The sequence below is a fragment of the Pholis gunnellus genome, assembly GCF_910591455.1.
Source record: "Pholis gunnellus genome assembly, chromosome: 12".
NCBI lineage: Eukaryota > Metazoa > Chordata > Actinopteri > Perciformes > Pholidae > Pholis > Pholis gunnellus.
Window position 1 is genome coordinate 7,053,454 of NC_136539.1, and position 14,903 is coordinate 7,068,356.

Sequence of the window (14,903 nt, forward strand, 5' to 3'; positions counted from 1 at the left end):
AAACTTTCCTCTAAAGTTTCACTCCTGGATCAATAAAGTGACAACCAAATCAGCACACCTTAATGAAACATACTGTACTTAACCTTAGTGATAACTGCATGACGGCAGCGATTAAAAGTAGAGCTTTTTCAATGTTACCCTGATGTGGATGGTAGCGCTCCATAAGCAGATGTCCTCTCTTGCTAATTAGCGAGCTGAAATGGACTGAACTCTTGCTATCTCTCGCCGAGTATCTGCCTGACATGATGATCAGTATGGAAACTGAACCAGTGGGCGATAGAAAAACAACAACTTCTGGAGACTGCACCTACAACTACGTAAAGACATATGATGGACTAATGGCCTTCACATTTTAATTGTAAATGAATAAATACAACCAAAACATACACTGCTCAGCCCACAGTATGTGCCTCTTGTGCACAGTATCATTAGGTCTGAGTTGCAGGGCTTTCATTTTACCAATACTTTGATTTATGATGAAATACCTGCAGAAGTAAACAAGTATTGCCCATGGCTTGGTCGTGTGGAAACCTTTTGTAAAGGATGCTGAATATTATTGTCGCTTGATGATTCATAGTCTTTGTTTAGAGGCAAAATTGAGGTTTCATGCTAAGTCTCAAAAGGTAAATACAATTATTTATTTTCGCCTTTGTCATTTTTTTTTATTTTAAGTAATGAATAAAGAACTGAGTAGTTAACAACTGCACTTTTTATTTGTATTATGAACCAATGCTTACATAATGGCACCTTTACTTCTGCGAACATGATAAGCATTTGATTCCTAGTATGTGCCAGATTTGAATCAATTCAGTCCAAAAGTTGGATGTATGATGTGCTGGTTTCCATTTAAATCACTGAACAGATTGACTGCCATATTACTGTTGAAAATAGCCAGACTAAGTCATGTGTCAGTTTAAAACCCAATTCAAACTTTGAAAAAAACACTTGAACAGACCTCTTTTTTGAGCAACACAATCCCACATACAATTATTCAAATGTGGCATATTAAAGCTCTAATGTCCCAATTAAAAGACAAACTTTCCACCTCATTTACCAGGCTGTCAAAACCAACGTGAACAAAAGTACGTAGTGTTGTGTCAAACAGTGAAATTAAAACAAATGATCGGTCTGTTTTGGTGGGAAATATACTTTCTCTTTGCTGATGCACCTGAGACTCAACGCTCAAAGACACCGAGCCAACAGATGTTGTGTGCCGGGGGAGCATCCATCTCCCCTCTTTTCCTTTCCTTCCTCCACTCCTCCCGTGATATAAGGTCCCTCTGGCATTTTTTTTTACCTCAGCCCTGAAATTCACAAACAACGTCCTTGTAACTTATTTCTCCCTAAACTCCTTTGCACCATCTGCTTTAGAGCAGGTCATGTACTTAGTCGAAGGGGAGAATGTTGAGAGAGAAAGCAGGAGAAAAGCAAGGCATGCTTGACGGGCTCTGCGCTGCACTCCCAGGCATTAGGGATACGTTCAACAAGAGCCGGCGTTCCGTGTTGGTTGACAACAACAGAAGCACATAACAACAGCTACAACTGACAGCTTGCCAGTGCCAGTTTTTATTTGCTAACAAGCACATCAACTTTCCATTAGCGTCCTGGTAGGAGAGACAGTGTGAGGTCTACATAAGGGGATTCAAGACAGACTCTCATAAAAATTACATCAGATAAGGTGATGCAGCCCATTGAACCGTAGCCGTATCGGGAGCAATTTTGAGTTTCCATTAATAGTAAGAGACAGGCAAATGTGAGGAGGAAATATCCAGAGTTTTCTACTCTAATCAGTATTCAGGAGTGCAGTGACTCTCCATTACCTTCTAAAAATACTTAGAATAGGTGGATGAATATCTGAACTCCCACCATGCTACCTCTTTCTTCTCCTCTCTCCCGCTTCAAACCCAGTTATTCTGTCTTAGCTTCTTTCACTCTGATATTCACCTTCTCTTTCCTCATGTTTTTTTTTTCCTCCTTTCGCACAGACATTCCACTCTTTATCCCAGATCTTGCTCCGTCTTCCTCTCCCTAAGGCCTTATCTCTACCCCACCAGCACCGCCACACACACTCCCAATCTCACATGTACACACCTCGCCCCCCCTGCCCCTGTCCTTCATTTTAGTTTCAGGCGTCAGACTCTTCAGCTCCGGCGGTGTAGCCAGCTAGCTAGCTGTCAGGGCCTGGGAGCTGTCTGCCTCTGATTATGCTATCATATTGCTCTGCCCGTGCAGTTATCTCCCATTCGGACCGATAGGAATCCGGTTTCATATTGGCCATTAATGTTTAACGAGACAGGAGTTTAGAGGTGGGTGTGGGGAGCCAGTGACCCTGGAGGGCTGGATCCGATTCATCTTTGAGCCAGGCAAAGTGTGTAAGTGTGACGATAGCACATACTTTACATGGACAACATACTGTACATGGATTCATAGTTTCTGAGAAATTTCCCTTTAAGTCAGAATGAGTAGGATTTGTCGGGTGCGGTTTGTAAACACAACATTTAGACATTACTAGAAGAGCAAGCTCTTGATTTGACCGCAGTTAAGAGTGAGTCTGGGGTTTGTCTTTCTGTTTGCGAACAAGCTTTGTCTACTTGGTGTTTTGCATGACTTTTAATTGCATTTCTATTGCTCTCTATCGCTCTACTTGTAAGGACGCTTTTGAGCGCTTGGACTTTAAAGGAAGCATAACAATTAAATGCCTAGTTCACCTCCAACGTAAACTGTAATTTCTATGACAACCTTGGGGAGGTTTGTATGATGCCTACAATTTACTTTGGGGTGAATGGTAGATACCATAAATTTCCAACCCATGCCCATTACAGAGATCCCTTTCTATCATCTAGTGTCTGTATGGATGCCTGCCAATCGCTGAGTCATTAACACAACTTTAGTTCATCGGAAAAAAGTGCTCCAACATGAGGGAATAGATAGACAGAGAGAAGGACAACTGTGCAACATTCTCTCTAGTTCTCATTTCTCAAGTATTGATTATTGTTCAGAGCATGCAAAGCTTTTAGTGTTAGCAGAGAGTGAGCTGTGGTGATAGTCGATCAGACAAACACATGTAGCTGAGCCAAAAGCTAGACTCTATGTTCCAATACGCAAGTAACTATTCCGGTGTTTAATAATTTGTGTTACTAAAGTGTGGGAAAAACAATTGCCACAGGCAACTTCCCTATATTTACCTGACAAATACATTTTCTCTCTACATGATATTCTCTAGCTTTCATAGGAAAACAGTATTAGAGGATATTTACAATAGAATCCAGTGATACACAAAACAAGTGTCCCATAATTGCTACTAATTAATGATGTGCAATAACAAAAAGACACATTCAATACACAACCTGTCCACTCAAGACAAGTATGTGGAGAAAAAAAAAGTGTATTATTACTACCAATAGTTAATTTGTAGTCGGCTGTTCGCCATACCTTCGGTTGGCTCACATGCTACCTGGGCAGTCTGGGACCATAGCAACTCTTCTCAGTAGTTGTTTTACCACAGAGATGCTTGGCATCTGTATCTTGTGCTTTCATATACAGTGTTAGTGCTTAGCAAATGTCCAAAAGCCCTACTATGAGGATAGAAACTATTTTATTATGCTGATGATTTAATTCCTTGTACCCTGGCATGTGCAAAATACTTTAACGTTACTGAGCACCACAGAAAATATCTATAATCAGTTTATAATTGTGTGTTATAAATGTATCTTTATTGTTGTTGGGATTGTTTTGGGGGTTTGCTACTCGCTCGCTGCATATCATGTCGAAGGTAAACGTGTTTTGATTCAGCAGCATAAATGACTGTCGTTTTGCTACTTTAATTTTCCTTGTAAAACTGGCTTTGTGCTCAACATGCATGGCTTGTCATAGACGGGGTTAGTCGCACAATTTTTTTTCTCTCTGCATAATTGCTATTGGCAAAGCATTAGAAAACCCTAGCCTGCTGCTACCCTAGAGATGCACTCATTGCTCCTTTTACCAACTTACTGGAGGGTTAAGAGGCTTCACTTACTTCTATGAATAACATGCATTGTTCTAAACAGTCAAGATCCACTTAAAAGTGTCTTGTATCTACTGAGCGACATTTCAGATGAGAACGGCTCTGTTAGCCTTGAGGGGAAATTGAAACATCCACAAAGGAACTTGTCACTCAGTGAAGAGTATTTTTTCTTGTATCAAGTTAATATACATAAGCAACTTAGATGAAAAGATTTTTCGTTACATTTCTACAAAATGTAACTGTGCAACCAATTTATAATGAATGGTCACTTTAATGATGAAAGCGTCTCGAACAGATATATTGGTATGGTGAAGGAGCACGCCAGCTCTATATGCAGACCAGGCCCCCTGGGGCTCTCCAGCAACGCCTGTAAGTGTTAGCCTTGGAGCTATTATGGCTAGCATAATTCACCGCAGTAAAGCAGCTGAGACATCTTGATAACTGAATTGTTGGCAGCTAGCTAGCCACACTGTGACCACTGGTAAAATGGTGTGAATCTTAATTGGTTGACAAGAAGGTTTCCAAGCTGTACAAGTAGAAAGCAGTAAATAGTATCGCAGATGAAAGCAAATATTCTTCCAGTCACTCCGGTAGAATGCCAAAGTGAGTGCCAAATAGCTTGGTAGTTAGCAAATACTGTAACTACAAGAAGACTGTCGTGTGTAGGGCTCCTCATCAAATTGTGTTTTTAACACAAAATGCAACTCACCAGCCACTACCTTTGGATCAGCGCTTGAGCATCAGCTGGTTGAGGTGTGAAAGAGAACTGAAAAAGTCTAAAAACAGTCCATACTTTTGTTTGTGAGATATAAGTAGTGATAGTAAAACAGCAACAGCATTTTGTTTTTAAGAGAGCAAATTAGTTGCAAGAGGACCATTTGACACATCTAAAAGTCAAATTTCTTGTCCTTGTCCATCAGCAGATTTGATATGACTGTGTCAACAGTTGGTGATATTTACACTGGCAGTTACTCATGATTTTTACTGGGTGTTCCTGTTTGACTGATGCCAAAGCCATTTCAATTCATTGCTATCCTATTTTGACTATATAAAGTTTGAAAGTTGGCCCGAGTCTGAAAAATGATGCTGCAATCTACAAATGATCTAAATCGTACAAACAATTGAAGGTCATTTAAAGTGGAAACGTGTGATTTGATTCTAGGTTCCATCATTTTTGCATATCATGACCACACTGCACTGATGAGCACGTTTGTGTTTGTCTGCTTGTTCTGTGACACACGATCCCATGGTACATCGATAGCTGTCTGAGGCAAGACCTCCATTACTGGTTTTGTGTTGCATGCATCCAAGGCCCATTGCCCGGAAATGTCGGTTCCTGCTCTGATCTGTCTCTCCACACATGCCGCTGTGGCGGTATCGGACAGCTCCTGTAGCTAATGGCGTTGATGCTCAGCGGCTGAAAACCGATCCATCAAACAGAAACAATGGTGAGGGAAGGAAAAGCAGGAGGGGAAGGGGCGAGTCAGGGGGCGGTGGACAAAACAATGGCGGCGCTGCACTTCACAGTTTTAAAAGGCTATTCATCACAATGGTCCCACTGTCAGACTCCCTGCCTGTATATCCACGGGGGGAATCAAACCCATGCCAAACTCATTTATGGGCATGGACGTGGAGAAATGGCCCATCATGAAGTCACACAGATAGACTGCAGGCGATCGGAGATACATGGATGTGCTGCTTTCAATGCGGACAAATAGCTGCACTGTCAGATGACATGCTGTGTAATCAAAATCAGCTCACAGCTGACATTTGATCAGAGGAACAGTGTATATAGGGGAATAAGGCTGGATCCAAAAATGTGACTATTCGGATATTCATTTGAGGTATTCGTTTTTTAATATTGGAATTATGATATTCTTTTTTTTCTCTTTTTGGCTATTTATTTAGATCTGTAATTTATCCATGCTAATCAAAAACGTCACAAGCTGTTTTTGTCACAAAAAGTGAAAAAATAGGGCCTAGTTCAAGGATTACAAACATGCATAAAACACACCAAACTAGGGTGTCCGCCAATGAATAGCAAGCCAGCCCACCGGGTTGTGAGCCCATTATTTGTAGTCGAATAAAAGTTGAAATATATATATATATGTAAATCCCTGGAAACACACACTTTATACATGTGACCTTCATCGCGAACGAGAGTAGAATTAGAAATTAAATTTTAAAATTCACTTAAGGTGGACTAACCTTTAAAGGTGGACCAGCTGTTCATATTTTATTAACAAGCCACTTCTTTAAGATTTTAATATTAACTGTTGATACTACTGAAGCTCCAGAGCCCACAAAAACAGTATTTGGGACAGCCCTACAGATGAAACCTAAATCTACCTAAATCTATATAAACAACATGGAGTCCCATATTAACACAGTCTCAGTTCTACTTCTTGTAATGCGACCCAGGATCTACACACCTGCCAGTGACTCAGACTTCAGTGATTTGTATGCAATTTTTGCTTAAGATGACAGTAGTTATCGGTCAAAGTGACCTAACCGAAACCATTTCAAGCAGATGCTTGTAAATATTAAACAGTAAAATTTGATTAAAAAAAAAAAAAAAAAGTCACCTCAAAAGAAAAAACATTACACCTTTAACATCACATCATTACAATTTCCAGAAGCATACACAGTTGTCAATGAGAAAAGAAACCTGTTAAGATAGTAAATGAGCATCCCCCCCCCCCCCCTCCCCCAAATTACTCTTTAAATAAGAATTTGATCCATTCAGTCTGATAACATTTAGAAGGTCTTAAAAAAGCTGTGTGATTGAAATGATTGTATCCCATTTGTGTGTGCGGGAAGTTTGCCCTTTAGTATTCAGAGGATGACCACTGCAGACAAGACAAGTTAGAGAGTACAGCTCTGTCATGCTTTGTTTCAAACCCATTCCTCTGGAGAAACTTAAGTAGATTAACTGTGTCCACCTTCAAAGCAGATTGAGTGCATGAGTGACATTAGTATAGAGTTGACCCTGGCCATCGCTGGCTCCAGAGCTCTCGACCAAACTTAGAGGGAACATTATTAATGCAGCTAAAGAAATGTTGTGGATCCAGAGAGGCCGCAAAATGCCCAATCCCCATTGGTCCATGAAGCTATTATTAAACTGGATGAGGAGTGATTCAGCTGGGCAGCACCTTAAACTTTGCTCTACACTTTCCTACAGTATTTTTTGAAGGGCAGGCCAGAGTTGTCTTCATAAATGCGGAAAAACTTTACCCACTCTTATTCAATGACCAGGTCCAATAGATAAAGAAGATGGCAGGGGGTTAAAGCGCAAGTGAAAATCTGGCAAGCAGCATGCAGTATCCATTAGCATGTCAAACTGTATCCTGGTCGAACTTCTTCTTGTGAACCATATTGTTATCTCCTCAGAGTCTGAAATACCCTTTTGGACCCTAAGCCTTTTTTTAGGCCTTTTCTCGAAAATTGTAACCCATACAAAAGAGACTACAATTCTGTAACTACAAGGTCTATTTTAAAAATGTTGATGCTTGAATAACACTAGGGATTGTGAGATTTGATGAGATGAGTAAATAATGTGTATATGTTACTGGTTAATAGTAGCTGAACACAGCAAACACAGCAAACAGGGAAAATTCCCAAGTTCGTCTGAAGAAAAAGCACTGTAATTTATTAAATGAGGCCCTGGCTAGCCTAAAAACATTCCCATTTCATAGCACAAAGGGTGCAGGTACCTCACAAAAAGATTTGGTGTAAATAAAGTGAAGCAAACCCCAGTTATAGGTGTTTATCTAAAAAAAAACATGCCAAATTCTCATTTTCGAACCAGAATTTGTAGCTGTTCCATTTTACTTTTATATACTTTATAATTATATATTTCACTATATTTCACTTTATTTGTCACTCATATTGTACAATCTATCATAACAGAGCTGTTTGGCATCATTCTGACCCATTTTGACCCATTTTGACGTGTCATATCTCTCCTGGATGTCTCTGTCTGTTTGTCTGGAGCCCTTGCTCAGGCTCTGCTGGGCGGATCTTGTCATCTCATTAGATCCAGGTGCTCAAAACGAACACACTCGTGTGTTTCATGAAGTGATTGACAGAATTTTGAGCCAATAAAACTCCAAAACCGTGCAGCGGTCAGCCCCCAAGCCCCAAGCCCCTGTATGATTCGCCGCCGGCATTCTGACCACCATTTTGGCTCAGATGAACGGAGAAACTCCATTTTAAGTTCCAGACGTACCTACTGAGCAGACGAACACATTACTAATAAGGAATAATTTCGGATTTCACCGTTTTGGCCCTCAAAACCGTCTCAAGGTATGATACAGTTATAATATTTTCGCAGTGTGGGAGTTGTGCTTTCTGTGGCTTGTTGGCTGTAACTCCTGAACGCTTTGACGGAGAGTAATTTGGAAGCTACCGTTGAACTCTGTGTGGAATGCTAATGTTGTTAGCGGTGTGATTTGCCGGGTAAGATGCTATGCCCGAGATTCACGAAGCATTCTCTGAGTTGTTGTCTTGCCGGCTGTGGCGTAAAATGCATGGTATTGTGGCGAATCTTCTTAGTTAGTTAGTAGAATAGTTTATAATGGTGTTTGCAGTGTGTAAAATGGTTAACGTGATTATATTAAGGAGACTTTTTTCGATAAAAAAAAAAAAAAAAAATGTAATTTCTTTTTTTAATTTCTTTATGAACTTTAATTTCTACAACGCTCTCTTCGATTAAAAATCTCGTTAACCCCAAATGGGGCTCGCTCGGGTCCAAGAGGTTTATAGTGACATTTGACCACCTTTCTGTCAGCAGATACATTTTGGATGGTAATAGAAGAAAGCAGTCACAGTGAGCTGAATACATTGAGATTTGCATGTGAGTAGCTTTCACTCCAGTTTCAGCAAACATCAAACCTCCAACACCTTACTCAGATTAACACTTTTTAGGTGAGACATGAATGTCATGCCAAAGATACAGAAGATGGAAAGTAACTTAATGTATGCTTTCTAGATCCTGAATACGAGTAAAATGCATGCAAACACACTGACTCCACATGGATTATTTTGTTTGTATGCATTGTGCTCCAAGTAGAGGAACACAAAAATGGCCAACAATCCAATATTTGACACATACCCTTTGTAGGCTATATTGTACACACGTTGACTTAAGGTAAAACTGTGTTGATTCCTCAGCCCAAAAGGCATTAAAGCAATTCTGGAGGCTTCTAGCGGCTTAAAACTTTATGTTGGTTTGTTGGACACCTTTAGGTGTTGTGTAGACCTAAATGAAGGTAACTCTCTGGAATTAGCAAACCTTTAACGTCAGCAAAGGCAGGAAATGTTTTAAATACCTCGGAGGAGTGAAACTGTTTTTGTGCTGCATGCTGTGACTTTGTGCCTGTTTTAAATATAAGGTTTTGGTAAAAATATGCAAATGTTTGAAGTAGTGAGCATACGAATAATGTCCATTGACTGTAGTACGATATGACCTAAGAAAATGTATCATTATTCTACCCCCCCCAAAAAAAATCTATTGTGAATTATTTAAATAATTATTTATGAGTATGTAAACACGCACGCATTCTGTTAACCTCTTTGATACACTAAAAATCTTTCAAATAAATTGGGATTAAACAGATCATCTAGGACCTTTCTCCCCAGTCTAAAAGCTTGTGAGGTGTAGGGAACCGCTTGCTGTGGCATTACAGAGTTTAATGAAAACTTGAAAGCAAGGAGGAAATGTAATTTCCATGCACTTGGATTAGTTGGAGCCCCATTCATTAGCTGAGGAAAATGAAGAAGTCTATGGTTTGTGTCATTAGTTTTCGCTTCACTCCTGCTCTGTTTGCCAGCAGGTGTCCAAACAAAGCGGAGGCAGAGGAAGTGAATGGAGTGTAATGGGTCTTGAGCATTGAATGTTGAGTTTGGGGCGCTTCATGTCCAGGGAAAATCAATTGAAGGGCTTCTTCAAATGAAACGGATTCGGAAATTAATTGAACTCCCGGTGGCTGAATACGGTGAGTGTGTTGGCTCTCTGCATGGTCTGATGAAGTACAACCAGCTGTACGGAGTGAACCAATCTCACCATTATTTTTAATTTGTGTCAGAACTTTTCATGAATGGTGGGCTCATTAAAACATTTTTTTTTTGTTTTTTTTACACCCTTGCTCCCTATTTACAAATGCAATGACACACACCTCCCACTGCATGGTCACAGCTACTTAAAAACAAAAATGTTTGATGGGGTATCTGTTTTTGGTAGAACATGATGATACCACAGACTGAGCCCACATATTATATTGTTAATGCCAGCCAAATGAGATTATGCACGTTTCGCAACTGAAATACAGGATTACTGGTGAGAGCATGAATGGAATGGGAATAGAAATGCCCTGTATTTTAAAATACTTGTCTCCCATCCTGAAAAAAATGCCTATGGTGCGTGCAGAAGTGCATATATGTGCGCATGCATAGAAGTGGGGTACACATCAGTCCTAATGATAGGTATTAAGAGCAGCTAAGAAAGAGCCAATCCTCTCGCTTACGGTCTCGTTTGCTTATGTCATTTGTTACCTGCTCCCCCTTTATTGTGCTCTTCTCTCTCTCTCTCTACTCTCCCCCCCATACTCTCCATGCTCCCAGGTGTTCCCGCTCCCTCATTAGTGCGTTGCCATGCCCCCCATATTTAAGTTAGGCTGGAGGAGAAGGATCTCTCTCTATCTCTGTTCCTTACAAGGCAGCGTCCTGCCTGTCGAGTTTCTTTTGTTCCCGGTCTTTGAGTTTTATTTTCTTTTGGAGGTGTGGTAGTCCAGTTTTCACTGCGTTATTTCCAGTTTAGTTGATCACTGTTTTCTGTTAGTTTAGGGGGAGGAAGCTCTGGATCCTACGGCCCCTGGTGTGGCTGGCCCAGACTTCCTCCATCTTTTTGTTCCTTTTGTCCAGGCCTGAAGAGTCCCGTAGTTTTGGTTGGATTATGGTATTATTTATAAAAGAAAATGTTGTTGTTTTTGGTTAATCAACTCTCGGGTATGGCGTCGTATTATGTATGTTGCTGGTCACAAGGCCGAGCCAAATTGTTACCAGTTGTGGCCATAACAAGGTCATACAGAGGCTTCAGTATTACATTGAGACGGTTTCATAACAAATTGAAAAATTCCTCACAGTAACTGAGTAATAATATCAACAATGTATTCTAAATGAGTGATAACAATATATCAGATCAGGTATTTTCAACATGAATATCACATTCTTTTATCAATGCATTTAACATCATGTTATGTATCTTATGTGCATCTATGTGCTTCTATTCCCAGATACTAAAAGTGTGGGTATTGGTACGAACCTATTGGCAGCCATCTGGCTTGAATGTTCTAATTTCTGTCTGTGAGAACGTCCTGTCTGACAGGGTAAACACTGCTATACAGAACTGAAGTCATGTTGTCAGTACACATTTCTACAATCTTTAAAAAAGAAGAAAAGAAGAATATTGAAACATTGTGCTACTGTTCGTCTTTGCGTGTTATCAGGGTGCTGCAGCTCTCGTTTTCTGGAACATTTTCAAATGAACTTCAAAAAAGGACCAGACTAGCAAGTAACACTGCGGTCTTTGAACAATAAAGTCCATGTGTCTTATAACTTACGAGTAATAACAATACACACTTTTTCGCAGCAGACATTTCGAAATGTCTTAAAATGACATGTCATAAAAAGCACAGGTGTAACTAATAACATTAACATAGGCTGTATCCAATTTTGGTCTGCCAGGCCTGGTGTTGTGCCTGCTGGCTCGCTGGCGTTGCCTACTGGAACATCCAAATGGAGGGAAGCCATCATCAACATTATTAGTTCCACCTGTGCTTTTTTTTCACGTCAAAACGCAGTGAAAAAGGCCCTTTGAAAAGGGGGATGAAATGTTCACGAGAATGCTGAATAATACACAAATATCACATTATAGTATCTATTTTTTAATCTTTGTTTTCATCCTAAGAATAATATATAGGTAATGTCAGGGAGACCTCTTTATAAAACATTCATAAATTGCTTCAGAGCAGCTAGAATAAAGCCAACAACCCATAGTATTTGTTCATTAGCGGTATAACGCCATAATCTGTTTATCAGATGCACTTGTCCATTTTTTTGTCACCGGTGTGCAGTCAGCAGGTCCTGACATGTCTGTCTGTGCTGCCCCCTTATGTAATCACCCTGTCGGCTTTATTTTATGACGACGACAAGGTGAGCAGCCTTGAGAAGCGCCAGTGCTGCCTGTATATCAGCATCAGTGAGACGGTTATAAAAAAGTGATTACCAATATCTCCAGTTGGCGATCAAGATTTACAATAGAAATATGACATATCTATATTACATGGGAGCACAGTACCGTGTGCTGTCACAGCTGCATGTGAGATTGCTCTTGGAAGATAAATGTAAAACACAGCTTGAAGACAAATGCATAATACATACATATAATGTATATTTGGATATGTGAATGGCATTGCAAAAAGGATGTCATTGATTCTAAAAATGTTTTTATGTGATTTTTAAAAAGAATCTTTTGATTTAGATTAAAATAATATGTTTGTGTGACTTACAGCTACCGTTGGTAACATTAATAAAAGTCACTTCCTGTCATGTGCTCAAGCTGTCACTCTATCCTGACAGTAGTACATGAGACCTAATAAATAGGCAGCGCTGATCAAATATGAATCCAGAGAGATGTATTTCCTATTTCTCGACTCAAATTTGAGTGTACTTTTTAGCTGTAAAATGAGAGAAAGTTTGTGACCCAGCCGCCATTTTGAAAACAGTTGAGACAGAACCAAGCATTTCTCATTTTACATTGAGTTTGATCAGAGTTTCGTGCAGTGATTGACAGCTGCGTCAAGCGATTGTTTTTCTTTGGGTGCGTTGGAATCTTGCAAATGCCATCAGGTGCACTAAGATGAGACAGAACAACCTGATTTTAATGTCACAGTAGCTTTAAATTGGGTCAATTACATTTTTAAAAAGTAACGCTCTTTGACAATTAATTGGAGCTCAGTTCCAACTGCAGATTGAAGTGTTTGGAAAGCTGAATGAAAATATCAGAAAAATCTAAAACTGCACTTTCTAGGTTTTTTAAAACAACCCCAGAATAACTTTCATCATTGCCTCACCATTACCTCATGGTGACATCAGTGCGTTTTAGAACTGCAGTTTAAACGATCTCATTATCCCAGCACCCACTCAGGTCAGAGTAACAAATTCTCTTAATCCAACCTAAAGCACTAAAAAGGTCAGAACTTAAATGAGATCAGTGCGATGTGAATGCCTCCGCCCAACGTGTCTCACCATGCCTCTCACCTTTCTCATGATTGCATCAGCTTCTTCAGAACCTCAGTGGTGACTGGGACGGTTATCGTGGTGAGCGAGACTTACAACCGGGCCAGCAATATCAATGACAATGAAGATGTACCCATCTCTCTGCTGGCTGTGGTTTAACAGAGGCTGGCAGCGCCACAGGCGCAGACTCCTCCAATCTCTTCCCCCCTCTGGAGGAAGTGACATGCTGTGCTGTTGCCATGGTTACAACCTCTGCACCTCGACCAATTTTTGCTAGGACGGCACATCTCCAATGGTAAATCAAAAGCACCTTTTGCTTTATATAGGAAATGATGCCTATTTCAGAAATGACTAAGAGGTTTCACAGGGAGAAGAAGTAACCTAAGGCAAGTTGATGATACTGATGATGGCTCCCACCAAGGAGGTTATGTCTTCCTTTCAGTTTGTTGGTCGGTTTAACACTACTGGCCCGACTGTCATGACCCGTGTTGGAAGCGTGTTGCATGGGCTAAGGAAGAACCCATTAAAATTTGGAGCGGATCTGAATAACGAGGCGGCCATGCATTATATTTATCACTGATTGGCCAAGGAGGAGGTCTGCACTCTCCGAGTGCCCTTCTCGTCTTTGTATGATTTTCCATGCATGTTCTCACCAGTATCAGTATCTTCACTCCTCATTTTAAAAAGCTAAAATGTATTTTAGTTATTAACTAGGCTTTCTGTGAGACAACAAATCATCATCCCAGATCTCTTTTCCACCGTACTTCTGCATTAGTGGTGTCAAGCCTATACTAAAAACAGCAATCTTCAAAATAAATAGGGCCTCCCCCTCCCAACTCATACCCACATAATTGTTAGTCTTTGAGGACTGAAAACTCTCTCTGGCTCTAAGCTTTTCAAGTGTGGAGAAGCTGAGGCTTAGCTCTGAAAGTGGGAGAGGCCATGGAGTGGATATGAACAATTGTGTCATTCTGTGGCTTGAGGGTGTATGATTGGATATGGCCTCCCCTGTTCTTGCAACTCGCACAAAAGCTAGATTTTAACCTCTTTAAGAAGGGATTCGACTTATTTTCATGCAGTGCCAATTCTCACATTAGCACTCACTTCACATGGTGCCCGTCCAGTAAATAAACAAACAGGTGTGGGGTTGACCACCATGTGCCACGGTACTTCAACTTTCACTGTTACGTCTTTAGTTCCAGCGCCATGTTTCTGTTTTTAACCTGTTCATCACATCAGATTTTAAGTGAGTGCATAGGGATGATCCTAGCAGCACATGGCCGGTTGACTGAAACCTTCACCTTCCACAGTATGTGCAGGGGCGATTGACTGTTCTGTGGTGAATATATGTAATGAATTCAGATTTATTTTATATTGAGATCACTATGATCACTGTGATGTCCAACCTCCCACACATGAAGTGAAATAATCTCATTTGTGAGCTCTTGTGTCATGTATGATTGGCTTTGATATTTAATTTCATAGTTATTGTAATTAGTTGTCGTATTTTCTTTAAGGGGTATAATTACTATAATTATAATTGCTTTCAAATCCCAATGAAAGTGTTTATTTTATTGATTAGAAAAACAGTTTTGAGGGATTT